The following is a 17,252-nucleotide window of genomic DNA, read 5'->3' as shown; positions in this document are numbered from 1 at the left end:
TGCTTTGGTTTTAAGCGTTCTTAAATCTAGTATCTTCATAGTGATACTGTGTGATGACCTAATTGCAGCCGGTTCTGTGTCTGTAGGACTGCATGAGAGAATAAGATAACTTGCTTTAGGAAGTATTCCTGTAATCTGTGTTGCAGCTTTTCCCTCCTCTTTATGCTAAAGTCCAGTCTCAGCAGTGTTGAATTCAGTGATGAAGTCTGGATCCGAATACTCCAGATTTAACAACAGTTTGATTGGCAAACCAAGAGGAAAGTGTGGATTTTGGTTACTGGCACATTTGTTCTCAGCAAGTGAGTCTGTCTTGCTTCAGTTCAGTAGTGATAGGAGTTAAACATGTTTGGCTGCTTCTCCCCCCCCCCCCCTTTCCCGAGTAATCTGAAACTTAAAATCTCTGGTCTTGTGGAGTAAACAGCTTTCGAGCTGGGTTACAGCTCGGGGGGATGCTGAAGTGGGTGTCTTGGTCCCTGAGGAGGCATTCTTGTTTTCCATCTCAGTGCTGATAATTCATGCCAGTATCACACAGGGCTGCTTTATTTCTGACTGCAACAGTAGACTGGAAAAGTAGTCCCGGATCGCTGAACACCTCTAATCTTTGGTAATTCCATTAACGGTACGATGTATTGCACTTTGGTTTAGATACTTTTGCCAGTGACCTTTATTCCTGTGTTGCCTGTGGCAGTACCACTTTAAGCTTACAAAGTAACTGGGTGAAAGAAATGTAAATGTAACAGTCAAGGATAGCTGGGGATGGCTCTGGTGAATAGCTGGGAATGATCGGAATTATCCCCCAAAGAAGGAGGAAGTTTCATGAATAACTTCCATGCCAAGAGCTCTGTTTAATAATTCATGAACAATAAATGGACGTGATGTTGTTAATGTCCTGTGAGTAGTTGGTGAAGGGTGATCACAGCCCTTGAATTCAGCCCTTCAGCCTGACATGAAAAGCTCTGTGCTGTCTGAAGAGAATCAAACCTAGTTCAGTCCAAACCCTTGATTAGGAGAAATAACTGGAAATTTAAGCTAGTCGTGTTGTGAAATATATTTAATCATGTGGGAAGGAGTTTTACCCTGTTTATTGCAATCTCTTGATGTTGCAATGTGTTTTAAAGTGATAAGCAATTCCAAGTTCAATGTGTTTGGATTTTTTCCTGGTGAACCCTGCTGTTCTTGGAGCTGTGCTCAAATGGAACCTGATCTGCTGAGTATAAGTAAGATGGTTGGATACAGGAAAGTTCAGTGCTGTTTCTCTGTCAGCCCAGTCTCTACAGGTTTTTGCTAAGAGAATACTCGGATGATAACTTTGCGTCCCTTATATTTTTAGGTGATAGGAACACTGAAAGGGACGCAGTGATGAAAACAGAGTAAAGAAAATTGCTGTTTCTGTGAAGGTGGACAGGAAAATTGTCTCTAAATCGGGATTTCTTAACTTTTTAACACAGATTATGTATAAACCGTAGAAATATAACAGCTTTTGTGTATTAGGAAAGAAGAAAACCCCTTCTGTTAGCGTGAGTGTTCTGCTGCATCTTCACAGTGAGCTCCAGCTGAGGTGAGTGGAGGGAATCACCCACTCCTGCTCTTCTTGTGGATCTGTAGTGTAGTTTGGGAATGTCATGAAGTGCTTTTCCTTGGTTTCCAAGTGTGTAGGGACTGGGAAAAGAATTCAGTCTGTCATTTGACAGTCTGTTGTTAAGATTCACTACATTGTCTACATCAGCTGTTTCCTTCCAAAGCATAAATCTGCCTGAACTTGTGTTAAACTTTATTCACTCAGTGGCTTCTTAAGGTGTGAGAGTTTAAAGTGTCGAAGCATCTCTTGATTTGTGTGTAGAAAAAAGGAAACCAGTGTTAATCTCATCCAACCACTGCTTTTCAAAGGCAGTTTAAAACCATTCCTGGGATACCCGTGTCTATTTCAAATAGTCTGGAAAAACCAAGGGAGTTCTTCCCTGCAGTGTTACAGCATTGATATTCTTCAGTATGTATAGGAAGGATGCAGCTATGAGAGTACTGATGGATTCCCATCAGGATGATTTGTTTCTTATTCAAAGGCTACTGGAATAGAAAATGGAGCTTCAGATATCCTTACAATAAAGGAAAGCAGTGTTTTAGTGCTGGGGTGTGCCCTGTGTAATGGAGATGTATGATCTTATCAGCTGTAGCACCTGGTAATGAACTCCCAACCAGTGTCACATGGAATTCTGAGCTGCCTGGGAAAAGCTTAAAACTGAAGGCAGGAAAACAGAATGTTTTAAATACCCTCTGCAAGATGCAGTAGGAAAAGGCTGAAGAGCAAAGTCTGGAAGTCAGATTTAAGAGGATGCACTGATGGGACCATTGCATTTTTGCTGGGAAGTTAAACAGGAGCTTGTGGCCTGAACTGCTTTTTTGTTCAGTTTATATTTGATCACAAGTTGCACTGTGTGTGTGCATATATATTTATTTCCTATATGGCACATATATACACAGATATGTGTGTGTGCATATGCATGGACCCAGCATCATCTTCCATACCCTGGGAACAGCGGAGGTAGTTCAAAATCAGCATCCTTAGCTACTGAAGGTAATTTCTTACCTGGTTTTGCTGTTTTAGGGAATTTAACTCATTGGGCAGCTGATCTTCATGCACAGCTTTTATTGCAAGTGCTGTTGTAATCAAATACATATAATGTATATTATTATGTATGTTATTATATGCAATAGTAATAGCTGGTGTTTGTAAGTAGTATATCAGCTTGTCTAAGTCCTTCCACTTGCTGAAGTGTGGCTTAAATGAAGCAGTTGCAAATTCATGTCTTGGTAAAGTTTCAGTTTAACAGCAAAGAGTTTGTAGTTTCACTTACCGTGAATCTGGAAAAAGCTCCTCACTGGTATCCTTAAATTCATGACCTGATGGAGATTCGTTCATGGTAATCTACTAAAACCTCTGAGACATCTTAAATTAATACACACTCTCACATTGCAGTAGGCAAGCCCATACATGCTACTGGCTTCTATAAACCAGCACAGGAAACACAAGGCAGGCATAAGGAAATGTGTTTGTGAATATGAAATTAAGACAAGCTCAAGTACAGCACCTCATAAATGTATTTGATTAAAGCACCTACAAAAATACTGTGGCATCGAGGGAGATGTCATCATCTTGCAGAATAAATGAGATCACTGCAACAGCTACTGTTGAAACCGTGTTGAGAATGGATGATGCCACTTCTTCCTGACAGGTTGTAAGGGATGGGGATTGCTGGGGTGAGGGCGGTAACTGGTGGTTGTCCAGCACTGATGTGATGGTTCGTTTACTGACACACAGGAAGAGGGTTGGATTTTCCTCTTCTGATATTGAATGAGAAGTATTTCTGGGTGGAATTCAATCCTGCTGAGTCATTTCATTGACAGTAACCTGTAAACAAACTCCATTCTTATGTATGATAACCAAGGTTTGTTCCTTTGCCAGAGGAGATGTTGCTTACTGCTTTTCCCAAGCGCTGTCACTGCTTCCCAAAACAGTGTTTCTCCTGCCAGTGATTCCACATCCATAAAACTAAGCACTAAGGGTTTGGTTTGTCTTATTTTTTGGACTCACTTATAAGACTTTTATCTTATAAATTGGACTCACTTTGCTTTACTGAGGAAATTCGTAAGGAAAACCAGCGTTTTCCATGGCCTGTGTCTCCTCATCTCGAGTACAGGAAGAAACTCAGTGTGTGACCTTCAGTGGCCATCATTTGGTACAACTGCTCACAGCAACAAAGCACTTGAGTGAATAGCTGCAGAGAGCGTCATATCAACACATGAAGAGCATAATAAACAAGTGTAGCATTTTGAGACTGAAAGCTAATCTTTAACTTCAATTTGATGTGCTGTAGAACTGAAAGACCCATTTTGTCAGAGGGAATTGAATAGTCTCCCCTCTACATGCAGTGTTTGATGGTTCATCATACCATGAGCTGAACAGGCCGTGAGTGATGTGCCAGTTCCATTTCAGATTGGAAGAGGTTATGGATACATGTCCAAAACACTGATGGAAAGCTTTTGCTTCTCAACCTTGTAGAAGATGCACATCATCTTCACTGTCCTGTTCCTTATAGTATGTGATAACCTGGGGCTGTTTGACTAATGATTAAAGAATGGTGATGCCTTCCAGTCACTGCAGGCTTTGTGTGAGTTACTGTGAGAATCTGACAAAGCCAATTCTACTTAAAATTGTTAGTAAAACCAGACTTCACTTGCATCCCAGACTGGTTTGGGTTGGAAGGGATCTTAAAGCTCACCCAGTTCCAACCCCTGCCATGGGCAGGGACCCCTTCCACTGGAGCAGGTTGCTTCAAGCCCCTGTGTCCAACCTGGTCTTGAGCACTGCCAGGGATGGGGCAGCCACAGCTTCTCTGGGCACCCTGTGCCAGCGCCTCAGCACCCTCACAGGGAAGAGCTTCTGCCTAAGAGCTCATCTCAGTCTCCCCTCGGGCAGGTTCAAGCCATTCCCCTTGGCCTGTCCCTACAGGCCCTTGTCCAAAGCCCCTCTCCAGGTTTCCTGCAGCCCCTTTAAGCACTGGAGCTGCTCTCAGGTCTCCCCTTCAGGAGCCTTCTCTTGTCCAGGCTGCCCCAGCCCAGCTCTCTCAGCCTGGCTCCAGAGCAGAGCTGCTCCAGCCCTCGCAGCATCTCCATGGCCTCCTCTGCACTCGCTCCAGCAGCTCCATGTCCCTCCTGTGCTGCTGCCCCAGAGCTGGGTCAGGACTGCAGGGGGGTCTCCCCAGAGCACAGCCGAGGGGCAGGATCCCTTCCCTGAGCTGCTGCTCACGCTCTGGGGGTGCAGCCCAGCACAGGGAGGGGTTCTGGGCTCAAGCACTCACTGAAGCCGGGTCACGGGGAGCTTCCCATCACCCAGCACCCCCAAGTTCTTTCCCTGAGGGCTGCTCTCAGTCCATTCTCTGCCCAGCCTGGGCTTGTGCTTGGTACTGCCCTGACCCAGGTGCAGGACTTTGTACTTGGCCTTGTTGAACTTCACGATGTTCTCCTGTGGCCACCCCTCAGCCTGTCCAGCTCCGTCTGGATTGCAGTAATTCCCCATGAAGCTGAGCTGGTAACTTTATTGCCAGGCACAGATTCCCATGCTGCTGGAGTTTTCTCCTTTTGTAAGTGTATAAAAGTTACTGGAGCAGAGAACTTTATGGTCACAAGTAGTTGCAGGGTGAGTAAGGGTCTGCAGTCCTATTAAATCTCTATTTCTAGGGAGGAGGAATGGGAAGGAACTAGATGTATTCCTGCAGCCTCTTAGCTGGCTTCTGAAGATAAGGGGCAATAAGATTGAAGCTCTTCTTGGAGGCCTTCTGCTATTGCATTTGCAACTCAGCAGTGATCCATTGTCCTTGCTGTTGTGGGGAGATTCCAGTGGGAATCATATTCCTGAAATCCTAGTGTGTGCAGCTCAAAGGGGGTTTTGTCTGGTCTGTGACACGATGGTCGCTCCAGATAAACTGCAGAATTGCAACAAAGATACTTTAGAGTAGAGCAGCCTCTTCAATGCGATCGTAAGGGCTGATTCCCACACAGCAGCTTGCATTGCCAGGCGACTTCAGTAGCAGCTTTTTGTCCATTCGGGTGTTTGATTGCAATGGCCTCATACTGGTAGAAATCAAAAGGCCCAATTTAAAGGTCTCTGATTTATGGTTGTCAATAGCTGTGCCTCTCCGCATGGAAGCATTCGTGTCCTCTCCGTACCCATCCCAACCCTTTACCAGGGGGTAAATGTACAGCCCACATGGCTCCATAGGAGTTGTGTGTCTGCTCTTCACGCAGTGGTGCAGTGCAGTGCTGCTTTTATCACGGGAGTGGCAAAGGAGTCCATGATGTGCACCCTGAGCTGTTCTGAGCAGGGTGAGCTCTGGCACAGATAGAGCAGATAGAGGTGGTGCCTGTCAGTTCGCCAGGTTAATATGTGATCAACTCACTGTAGGTATTAGCAGTGGGGAGGCTCTGCTTTATGTTTTTAAGTCTGTGCTTTCGAATACTAAGGTTTTTTTTGCTCTAGTTATAGCAGGAGGATTTAATGCCTGGGGTTTTCTTACACAGAGGTAGGAAAATGTCATTGCACTGCTGCTGTTCTGCCCTTGAAGTGAAGAATTTGCACCTTCATACTTCTGTTACTAAATGCCATCAGCCACATTGCTTTTAATTCTGTGTTTTTAATATATAGGCTATATAGATTATATAATGTAAAATAGGCAGTATTTTATATAGAGATGAGATTTCGGTGATGGTGCTTTGATGGTTCACAAAGTAACAGTAGTTTGGATTTAGCAATCTTCCAGTCGCTGAAGGGACCAACAAGAAGGATGGTGAGGAGCTTTTTACAAGGGCCTGTAGGGACAGGACAAGGGGGAATGGCTTTAACCTGCCAGAGGGGAGCTCGAGATGAGATTTTAGGCAGAAGTTCTTCCCTGTGAGGGTGCTGAGGCTCTGGCAGTCCATGATTCTACGACTCTAGTATCATATTATATACATATATATATATACACATATATGTTATATACTCTCTTGTAGGAAAGTTTGTTTCCATCTGAGGTATATGTGATGCTTCAGCCCCAGAAAATTCGTATGAAGCAGGAATTCATCTATAACCTCCTAACTTATTACTGTCAAATTCTGGCATGGAATAGTTTTCCTTCCTTTTATTAGACTTTCTTTGCTGTTTATATTCAGTCTGTGCTTGGCTCCAACAGAACTGGAGCAGTTCTCTTGGAAATGAAAATGCTGCCTTGTTCCTTTCCTCCACTTCTCAGATGAGGCTGTAGATAGGATGTAGGCTATTGCCCTTCTGTGCTGCTCATAAAATGTGTCCTTTGTGACTGACTGCAGGTATGGGAGGTTTGTAGGGCCTGGTCCTTTCAGGTGTTGGATGTTTCTTCCTTGCTTATCTATGTGCTCATATGTATTTTAGTGCTTATCACCTGGGTACAAATTCACTTGTATGGTGAAACCTTCTGCTCTGCAGGAGATCCATAGGTGTGCTCATTGTTTTGTAAAATCAAGGCCATACAGGAGAAGTGGATGCTGAGCACTCTGGGTTGTTGGTATGTCAATTCATTGGTGCTGTGGTGGAATTTGGCACTGGATTTTGGTGGGCTGTTATTCATGGCTTTGATTGCCGCTCCTCTGTGTTCATTTCCCTTTCCTCTCGCTCCTTGCAAGCCACAGAGCTGCTGTTTGTTTTACCCCTGGGAACTGTTTTGTTGAACCTGTAAGAGTAGATTACATAAATGTTCCAGCAACTTGATGTAGAAGTTCAGAGCTTTCTGTCAAAACAACGTGTTCTTAGGAATATTCCCAATGTGATTTGTTCTTTCTCTCTTCAATCGTAACAAACAAGGAATTGAAGCCTCTCCTGCAGGAAGTCCTGGAAGAATTGGCAAACCCTATCCAAAAGGTATATGCATTGATAAATACCTTTGTTAAATGCCTTATAGAACAAACGAAAACATCAAGGTAAATCTGTAAGTTGAAATCTATGCTGTGCAGCAACCTTAGTCTCTTGAACAGAGCACTGGGTGACATGGTTTAGTGTGAGGTGTCCCTGCCAATGGCAGGGGGTTGGAACTGGATGATCTTAAGGTCCTTTCCAACGCAAACCATTCTGTGATTCTATGATAAAGAACAAACCCAGTTCTAAAATCCCGTCTTACACCTGGAAAATGAGGAGTAAGTATTTGGTAGTTTATTTTCCTGGACACTTATCTGATTTATAAAAGCAACAGCTCTAATTTCAGCTCTCTTTTAATATTTTTATATATATATATATCAAGTATTTTGGAGGTGAGAGAAAATGAAATAGTCGATGGGAGATGCAGCACTGAAATAGTTAAAAACCTTTTTTAAAGTCCTCTCCTTTTAAACATGGTTATAATGACACAATTGCTGTGTGCAAGGAGAAATGGGAGGTGATGTTTTTAATGGATAACTTCATACATCATAAATGTGAAGTAAATAGAAACAAGTTCTGTGTTTAAGTTCAGTATTGGTTGTCTTCAACTCTGAAATCTTTGAACTTTTTCTTTTGATTAATGAAAGAAATGAAGATTCTTCAGTTGACTGCTTTAAATAACAGTGAGCATGCATTAGGGTGAGGAGGGTCTTCAACAGTTCAAGTTGGCCTGAGAGACCTCAACTATGGAGATCCTGCAAGTAATAGAATCGTAGAATCACAGAAGGGTTTGGGTTGGAAAGGACCTCAAGATCATCTAGTTCCAACCCCCTGCCATGGGCAGGGACACCTCACACTAGACCATGTCACCCAAGGCTCTGTCCAACCTGGCCTTGAACACTGCCAGGGATGGAACATTTACTACTGTTCTGGGCACCCTGTGCCAGCTCCTCACCACCCTCACAGTAAAGAACTTCCTCCTTATCTCTAACCTGGACTTCACCTGTTTCAGTTTGAACTCATCACCCCTTGTCCTGTTGCTGTGGTCCCTCGTGGCCCCCTTCAGATACTGGAAGCTGCTCTGGGGTCTCCATGCAGCTTCTCTTCTCCAGGCTTCTCTTCTCCATAACTACGATGGAGGAGTTCCTCCTCCTTGTCTACCAGTGCCCTGCACTCCTTTTCTTCACCCCCTTTTTGACCTGGCATTGAAAATCAGTAGATGCTATTCAATAGTTCAGTGTTGGAGGCTCAGAGCTGTCACATTTGAATGGCAAATGATTCGTACAGTTGGGTTTCTTCAGTATCCACTGCATTAGAGACTGTTAGAGAACCTTTTAAGACCCACTCAGGTGCCCGTTGCCCAAACCTTTCTGAATTTGCTGCTGCCATGTCCTTCCATCTGTTGTCCATACCTTCTGTTTAGGGTCCAGTTTATCCATCGTCATGGATCAAGTTACTCCAGCTTTTTCAGGTTCTCTGCTTTGCCCCTAAATCCTTTTAGTGCACTTCTCTGGACAGTGCTCGAAATGCGGTGGAAATCCCAGTGACTCTTCTACTCTGGTTGTACCTTGGGGTTAAAATAGAATGAAGTTAATCCATAGTTCTCTGTTGGCAAAGGGTTGTATGATGCTGAAGATACAAGACATCCATCCCTTGCTTTAATAAGCACTGACAAAGCTTCTTCCAAGTTATAAAGATCCTAATTTCAGGCCAAAATGAATAATGCAATGAAATAGTGTATCCTTCAGTTGGAATAGTTAATGATGTCTGTGTTATTTCCCCTAAAGCTACCTGCTGGACCAGTTTGATGGAGGTTTGAGTGACAGGAGGCACCTCTGACCTGTGAAATATTGCTGCTTGGATAAAAAGATGCTCTGTTTGTAGTGGGGAGGGTGTATTGTCACACCAACATTCTGGTTTGGTGCAGAAATGGATGGGTTTCATACATATTAAAGCACACATTCTCCATGTTGCAAGGTTTGTTTCCTCTTTTGTCTCTAGCTACTGTGAAATAGTTCTTTTAAAAGTAATTTAAACATATTAAGAGCACAGATTGCAAATATAGGAACCCTTTTTGCCTCCTGAAGGAAAGATGGATCCTTTAGGAGATAAACTCAACGTTTGGAAACCTACGCATGTTTAACCCCCCCCCCCCCCCCCCCAATGAGTATTTCTTTGTGTTCTGATGGGAGCTACAGGAAGATGGGATGGAAAGCTTTGGTTTGTAGGACACCAGCTTCATTTCTCACCACCTACTGGTTCTGCAAATGGTTGGATTGTGGGGCACAAATTGCGTATTTCATCATTAGGATGTGGTGGGGAATTGATGTATTGTTTCCAGGGAAATAATGGAATAAAAATGCTGTATAAAGTAAAAGTTTCATCTTTAGGAGTGTTCTAATGCTTCTCTGTGATCAGATATGAGAAGATAAAATAAGTTCTTGTGGAAGTAGTGAACCGTACTCAGTTTCTTCAGGTTTGCCCTCGTTTCTTGACCACGGTGTTGCACCATCATCCCTTGTGTCCTCTGTCCTCACCAGATGGGGACAGCACGCACTGGTGGTTCTGTGCTTAAGCGGGTTGCTGGTAGATCTGTCATTATCGTTGTGCTCAGTGGGGGCTGCCAGAGAATGTGGGAAGTGAATTTTACTACTGATCTTTCCTCAAAACATGCAGCAATTGAATGCTTGGTGCTTCTGACCCCACTCCAAGTTGTTTGCAATGAAATGATTCTCGTATCTGGATTTGTTCAGGTGGGCTGAGATGGATGACAACACACACAGTTGCTTTAAAGGAACAGGCTGAACCTTGTGGTGGCAAAGGTTGTGTTGTATTGGTTGCCCATGCAGTGTGAAGCATGGCGTAGTTCCGACCTGGGATGCTTGATATGACCAGGGGAGAGAGGAAAGCAGTGTCACACATACTGTTGCGGAGTGTTCGTGAGGTGTTCCTGCATGATTTCTTCAACAAGTTGAAATGACTTAAACTAATGAATCTTAATTGTAACAAAACTTCTCTTGCTGTAGGGTATTGAACCCAGGTATCTTACCCTTTGGAGAGAGAACAAGGGCGTATAATATAGGACAAGGGGGAATGGCTTTAAAACAAAAGAGGGGGGAGATTGAGATGAGCTCTTAGGCAGAAGCTCTTCTCTGTGAGGGTGCTGAGGCGCTGGCACAGGGTGCCCAGAGAAGCTGTGGCTGCCCCATCCCTGGCGGTGTTCAAGGCCAGGTTGGACACAGTGGCTCAGGGCAAGCTGCTCTAGTGGAAGGTGCCCCTGCCTGTGGCATAGGAGTCCCTTCCAAACCACATCATTCTGTGTGTGAAAGAGTGGGGGTCCTGGGTTTGGGTTCAGCCCTACCCAGCATGTCCAGAAGATCCCCCAGGATGAAAGCACTGGTAGAGAACCAATAAATCTTACTGTGCCCCAGGCAAGATGGAATCATTGCTGTTGATTCCAGAAGTCTGGAGAGGGCCTTGACATAGAGGTTTGAGTGGTTTAAATGTTCTAAGTTGCCTTTTTAAAGGCTATGTCAAGTTTAATTTTGTGTCTAAAGTTAAACTCTTGAAATGGGCCATGGAGTATGTATCTATTCTAGCTTGACTTACCCGGGTATTGAGACTTAGCTGAGGTTTGGCCTTGTGTCTGTTTCATGATTGGGTCAGTACATGAATCCTGGAAGGCACCAGCTGATTTCTTACCAAGCATTACACCTTTAACTCAACCATGAAGTGAAATGCCACCTTTGAGAAGGCTGCTTCTGCTTTCTTTTCTGTCTTTGGGTGCAGTAAATGGAGACTTTTGGAGAAACAGATGCTTAGCTGAAGAATGATATGGCTGCTCTTCGGGTCCTCAAACACAGCACAGAGTCTTGAGAAGCCAAGAGCTTTGATTCTTATGGGGATCTAAAGTAATATCACATTGTTCAAGATCTTACGTGAGGAGACACTTAGTACATGATCAGTTCCAGCAACCATAAATGTGAAAATCACTTTTTTACTGTGTGTATGTAGACATACACTGAAGTGTGACACCAAAAAGCTTGTAATGTGGAGAACTGCTATGGTCGATGTACTTTGAACTTCCGTTCAAGCACCTGAATAAGAATCAGGTTGTCCTTCATTTCTGCCTGTAAATCAGAACCTGTACTTACTGACTGTGGGGAGCACTCGAGCCGGAGTACAGTTAAGTAAAGCTCTACAGGTCATGGAGTTTTGTCAAGGCCATTGTCATGCAACACAACAACGTGGCTGTTGTCCTGCTCTGTTCCTGTCCAGCACTCAAGTGCCTTTATCTGATGTGTGCTTCTGGTTACAACTGCGTTAAGGGAGGTTAAAATGGAAAAACCTATACAGTGGAATGTTGTCAAGTGTAGGACTGGGATGCTATTTAGTCATGTAAAACTAGGAAAGGCAGGTTTAAAGTCAGTCCCGTGGAATCATAGACTGGTTTGGGTTGGAAAGGACACTGAGATCATCTAGTTCCAACATTCCCTGCCATGAGCAGGGAAACCATAGCCAAACCCAGATGTGTGAAGCTGTGCTAGTGCATAGCCAGAATACCTCACTGCTTTCTTCAGGTGCCTCTGGTTTCAGGAACTTCTGGTTTTTAATATCTGAGCCCTACACCTGCATTATCACTACTAATTAGTTTATACTGTTCTGGAAAGACAGTAAATTCCCACTGCTTATATTTAGTTACAGAGATGCTGAGAGGAAGAGCTTGTGTTATGTAAGGCCTCCATAGGGCAATATTTCAGTATTAGAAAAGATGACTTGAATTCATATGGCTTCACTCTCATGTTTTGATGTTCACAGGAAGGGCTGCTGCCAACCAGAAGTGCAGCTTCAAAACAGAGACATTTAACTGAATTCTTTGTTCCATATAATCAAGGAATGGTTAGGGTTGGAAAGGACCTTCCAGTTCCAACCCCTTGCCATGGGCAGGGACACCTCACACTAAACCATGTCACCCAAGGCTCTGTCCAGCCTGGCCTTGAACACTGCCAGGGATGGAGCATTCACCACTTCTTTGGGCACCCTGTGCCAGCGCCTCAGCACCCTCACAGGGAAGAACTTCTTTACTTGCTTATCTCTCTAAAACTTGCACCACTCTTCTCTACAAGTTGCTGGGGGAATTCAAAAGATCAGCGATAGAAGATAGAATAGCAAGAGAAGATAGAAGGAGTGTGACCAGCAGGTCCAAGGAGGTGAGACTCTTGAGACCACACGTGAAGCACTGTGTGCAGTTCTGGTGTACTCAGCATAAAAAGGACATGGAACTGTTGGAAGAAGTCCAGAGGAGGCCACGAGGATGATGAGGGGACTGGAGCACCTCCCATATGAAGACAGGCTGAGGAAGTTGGGGCTGTTCAGCCTGGAGAAGAGAAGCTGCATGGAGACCTCATAGCAGCCTTCCAGTACCTGAAGGGGGCCTATAGAAATGCTGGGGAGGGACTCTTCATCAGGGACTGTAGTGACAGGACAAGGGGTAATGGGTTTGAACTTAAACAGGGGAAGTTTAGATTGGATATAAGGAGGAAATTCTTTCCTGTGAGGGTGGTGAGGCACTGGAATGGGTTGCCCAGGGAAGTTGTTAATGCTCCATCCCTGGCGGTGCTGAAGGCCAGGTTGGACAGAGCCTTGGGTGAAATGGTTTAGAGTGAGGTGTCCCTGCCCATGGCAGGGGGCTGGAACTGGATGATCTCAAGGTCATTTCCAACCCTAACTATTCTGTGATTCTAAGAGTCTATATAAGGGTAGATGAGTGTTTGCTTGGCTTTCAGTGGTGCCAAGGGACCACAGAGCAGGTTCAGAGCACTGTTGAGAGCTTAGCAGAGTATCCAGCTGGATACTTTAGTCTAATTAAAGCATATACAGACACTGATTTTCTTTGTATTCCCAACACAACTGATGTTTCCTCACTATTAAATTTTTACATATTAAAAATAGGAATCAGTGCCAACTCCAGAGGGAGTTGTTGATAGCACAGGTTATGCAATGCTACAATTAAAATTGGGTTAAACTGAGCTTGTGAGGAATGTTGGGACTTAATCCTGTGCGATCAGTGCTGAGAAGGATGGGTACCGTTTTGGATGTTGTAGGATGACAAGAGGGCAAGAATCATAGCATCCCAGCTTGGAAGGGACATCAGGGGTCATCTGGTCCAAGCTGTCTAGGCAAAGCATGGCCTAGATTGCATGGCCCAGCACTCTGTGCAGCTGAACCTTAAAAGTGTCCAACACAGGGGGATCACCACTTCCCTGGGGAGATGATTCCTGTGGCTGATTGTCCTCACTGGGAAAAATTTCCCTCTTGTGTCCACTTGGAATCTCCCCAGGAGTAACTTGTGCCCATCACCCCTTGTCTTTTCCATTTGACTCCTTGTAAAAAGGGAGTCTCTCTCTCCTCTGTAGCCACCCTTTAAATACTGGAACATGGTGATAAGGTCACCCCTGAGCCTTGTCAGCCTTGAGGGCTGAACAGTCCCAGCTCTCTCTGCTTTTCCCTAGTGACTTCTCAGTCCTCGGATCATCTTAGTGGCTCTTCTCCAGCCTGTCCACATCTTTTCTGTATAGTGGGGACCAAAACTGAGCACAGTGTTCCATATGTGGCCTGACAAGTGCTGAGCAGGACATTGACTTTATCTCTGCTGGTGGTGCCCTTTGATATAACCCAGCATCCTTGGGGTCACATCTTGGTAAATGTGAGCTGCTGCTTTGCATCACTGAGAGTTCAGCTGGTTATCAGTACCCTGAACCTTTCCTGTCACTTCATCCCAAGGTTCAGTGCTACCCAAGGCCCAGGCTCCTGCTTCTGTAGCACTGAACAATAGCATTGTACAAGTCCTTAAGATAGCCTGTACATGGAGTATGCCCTTGTTTCAATTAGTTTAGATGATATGTATCATTTATTAATTGATTTTTTTGCTGTGATAAACTTGTAACAGGCCAAAGGTTGTCAGGTTGCTTTGATTCATATGCGTCTTTTAGTCCATGCTTCTGCTGAGTTCCTCCCTAATGCGCCCCTGAATGTTTCATCTCCTAAAGCATGGGTTACCCGTGTTGGCAACCTGCATTGTTAAATGTGTTTTGACTTTGGTCTCTATTATCTCTTCCTGTTTTCTAGTGTATTTCTATAATGTTTTAACTCTGCAAAGAAAGAAGAACCATATTGAGATGCAGAGTTACTGTTTAGGAACTGTTTCCTGGGGGAAAAGGTGTTCAGAGGAACATGGATGTAGTGAAAGATCTGGTGTGTCAATGTAGATTAAAATAGATACTAAAAACTCAATTTTGAAATGGTTTTAATGTGGCTGTCCTGGCTATTCTGTACCTCGACCTGAGGGCCTTGATCAATGCTTTTGACTGCAAAGAATGTACTTAAAAATGCATATATAGATATATATCTGGGGGAGCAGGGCAAGAGCAGTGGCCAGGAGGGGATCAGAGAAGAGGCAGCAGGAGAAATAAATGCATTTTTGGATGCAGCCATAGTAGATATTACCAAGAAGAGTGAATACAGCTGAAAGTTGTAAAGCTGTCTAAGGTGGGAAAAAGGATCACTGCATTAGCTGAAAGACAGAGAACAAGAAAAATAAACTCAGTAGAAACAAACAGGGACTTCCCAATGTGATTTGTGGAAATAGCTGAAATTATCCACTGTTTCTGGAGGCAAAAGTGATGATAATAGGGAAAAAATTGCCCGTTCTCCTCTCTTTTTGTGTTTGTCCCTAGTTTGAAATCACATCTAATGGTTTTCATACAATCACAGAATGGTTTGGGTTGGAAAGGACCTTAAGATCATCCAGTTCCAACCCCCTGCCATGGACAGGGACACCTCACACTAAACCGTGTCACCCAAGGCTCTGTCCAGTCTGGCCTTGAACACTACCAGGGATGGAGCATTCACAACCTCCCTGGGCAACCCATTCTAGTTCCTCACCACCCTCACAGTAAAGAACTTCTAAGTTTCACCTTAAATCATTATCTTTAAATGTGTAACAAGATGTTAGCATCAGGTAAATGTAAAACCCTTTTCGCCCCCCAGGCACGTTTGCTGCTTCTGGCCTGTGGCATGTACATGTTCTGGGGGGTGTTGCTTTGAGCTTTTTCCACTGTTCCATTTGCCTGATCTTCTGGGAATGGGACTGTTGCCATAACCACGCTCTCCAAGCGTGCACCCATGCTACAGAAGCATCTGATTGCATATGCCGTGACTGTTTTCTTAGAAGAAACATGTCTTTTAAGTGCTGCCAAGAAGGATTTTAGCGAGTGACACAAATCATGTCCAACAGCAAGGGCTGGGACCAGATCTTATGATAAATATATAAGGAGATTATAGAATCACAGAGGGTTGGAAAGGACCTTAAAGCTCATCCAGATCCCACCCCCTGCCACGGGCAGGGACACCTTCCACTAGAGCAGGTTGCTCCAAGCCCCATCCAACCTGGCCTTCAACAGGATGGCGCAGCCACAGCTTCTCTGGGCACCCTGTGCCAGTGTTCTTGCTGTAAGGAGGACAGTCTTTTCTTTACATCTCATCTCAGTCTGCCCTCATTCTGTTCAAAGCCATATGACATGAATGCCATATGAGATGAATACCATCTGAGATGGCATATCGAAAGTCAGCAATGTGCTGACTTCTAACAGAGGCTCCTGAAAATGCAAACTTTGTCATGGGGAGCGTAGTTAAACTTGTACTCAGCATCCTTCCTTTCTGTGAGGTTGAGATAGTCAAGTTAATATTTGCAAGGTGAGCTACAGTGGGATTTAATACTAGCTGTGAAAATGGATTGAGCTTGAAATTCATGAGACGTTTGCTGTGTGATGTGAGATGGATTATGGAGAAATCCAAGGAATTTTGAGTGTGAAATAAAAATTTCTTCTTAACTGCCAAATTGCTGAGGTTGGAAGGGACCTGTGGAGATTGTTTGGTCCAGTTGCCCTGCTCAGAGCTTGGTCAGGGCTGTGTCCAGTGATGGTTTGAGTATCTCCATGAATGGAAACTCCACAATCTCTTTGGACAACCTGTTGCAGTGTTCACCTACCCTGTGTAGAATCATAGGATCGGCTGGGTTGGAAAAGACCTTTAAGATCATCAAACCCAACCTTTGCCCCAGGACTGCCAAGTCCACCGCTGCCCCATGTGTAGTGCAAACCTTTCTCTTCTATTTAAATGGGAATTCCTGTTTGTCACTTTTTTGCCCGTTGCCTTGTGTGAGCATCACTGGGAACAATCTGCCTCCATCTTAACTGGTATTTACACACATTTGAAGATTCCCTTGAGCCTTCTCAAAGCCAAACCATTCTCTCTTATCCTCTTCTTGTATAACAGATGCTCAGACCCCCAAATTATCCTTGTGGTCTTTCACTGGACCATCTCCATTATGTCCATGTCTTGTACTGGAGAGCCCAGCACTGGGCACAGTGCTCCCAATACCCCTCATCAGTACTGAATAAAGGGAGGATCACCCCTCTCAACCCGCTGGCAATGCTCTCCCTGCATTGGTGAAAGAGCTGGTGGCCGCCTTTGCTGCGAGGGCTCATGGTTGCCTTGTCCACCAGGACATCCAGATGTTTCTCTGTGAAGGTGGTTTCCAGGTTGGAACTGGATGATCTTTAAGGTCCTTTCCAACCCAAAGCATTCTATGACTCTTTGGTCAGTCTACTAAAGCAGCTTTGTTCATGGATGCAAGTGTAACTTAAAGGCTTTTATTTCTAATAGCATTACTATTTTAAGTCATGTAGAATTATTACACCAGGACCAGAGACGAAATGAGCTCTGGATTTTTATTGTCTTTTTTATAGATTCGTACATTTTTAAGGGT

The 17,252-nt window shown here is 44.3% G+C and overlaps 1 protein-coding gene across 5 annotated transcripts in view; it reads left to right on the top strand.

The window, feature by feature from the left end:
* PTK2 (protein tyrosine kinase 2) overlaps positions 1-17,252 on the top strand; it is a 202,758-nt gene that overhangs the window by 61,870 nt on the left and 123,636 nt on the right. The window lies entirely within an intron of this gene.

Source organism: Lathamus discolor, chromosome 2 (assembly GCF_037157495.1).
Source record: "Lathamus discolor isolate bLatDis1 chromosome 2, bLatDis1.hap1, whole genome shotgun sequence".
Lineage (NCBI taxonomy): Eukaryota > Metazoa > Chordata > Aves > Psittaciformes > Psittacidae > Lathamus > Lathamus discolor.
This window is presented reverse-complemented; position numbering and strand designations above follow the sequence as displayed.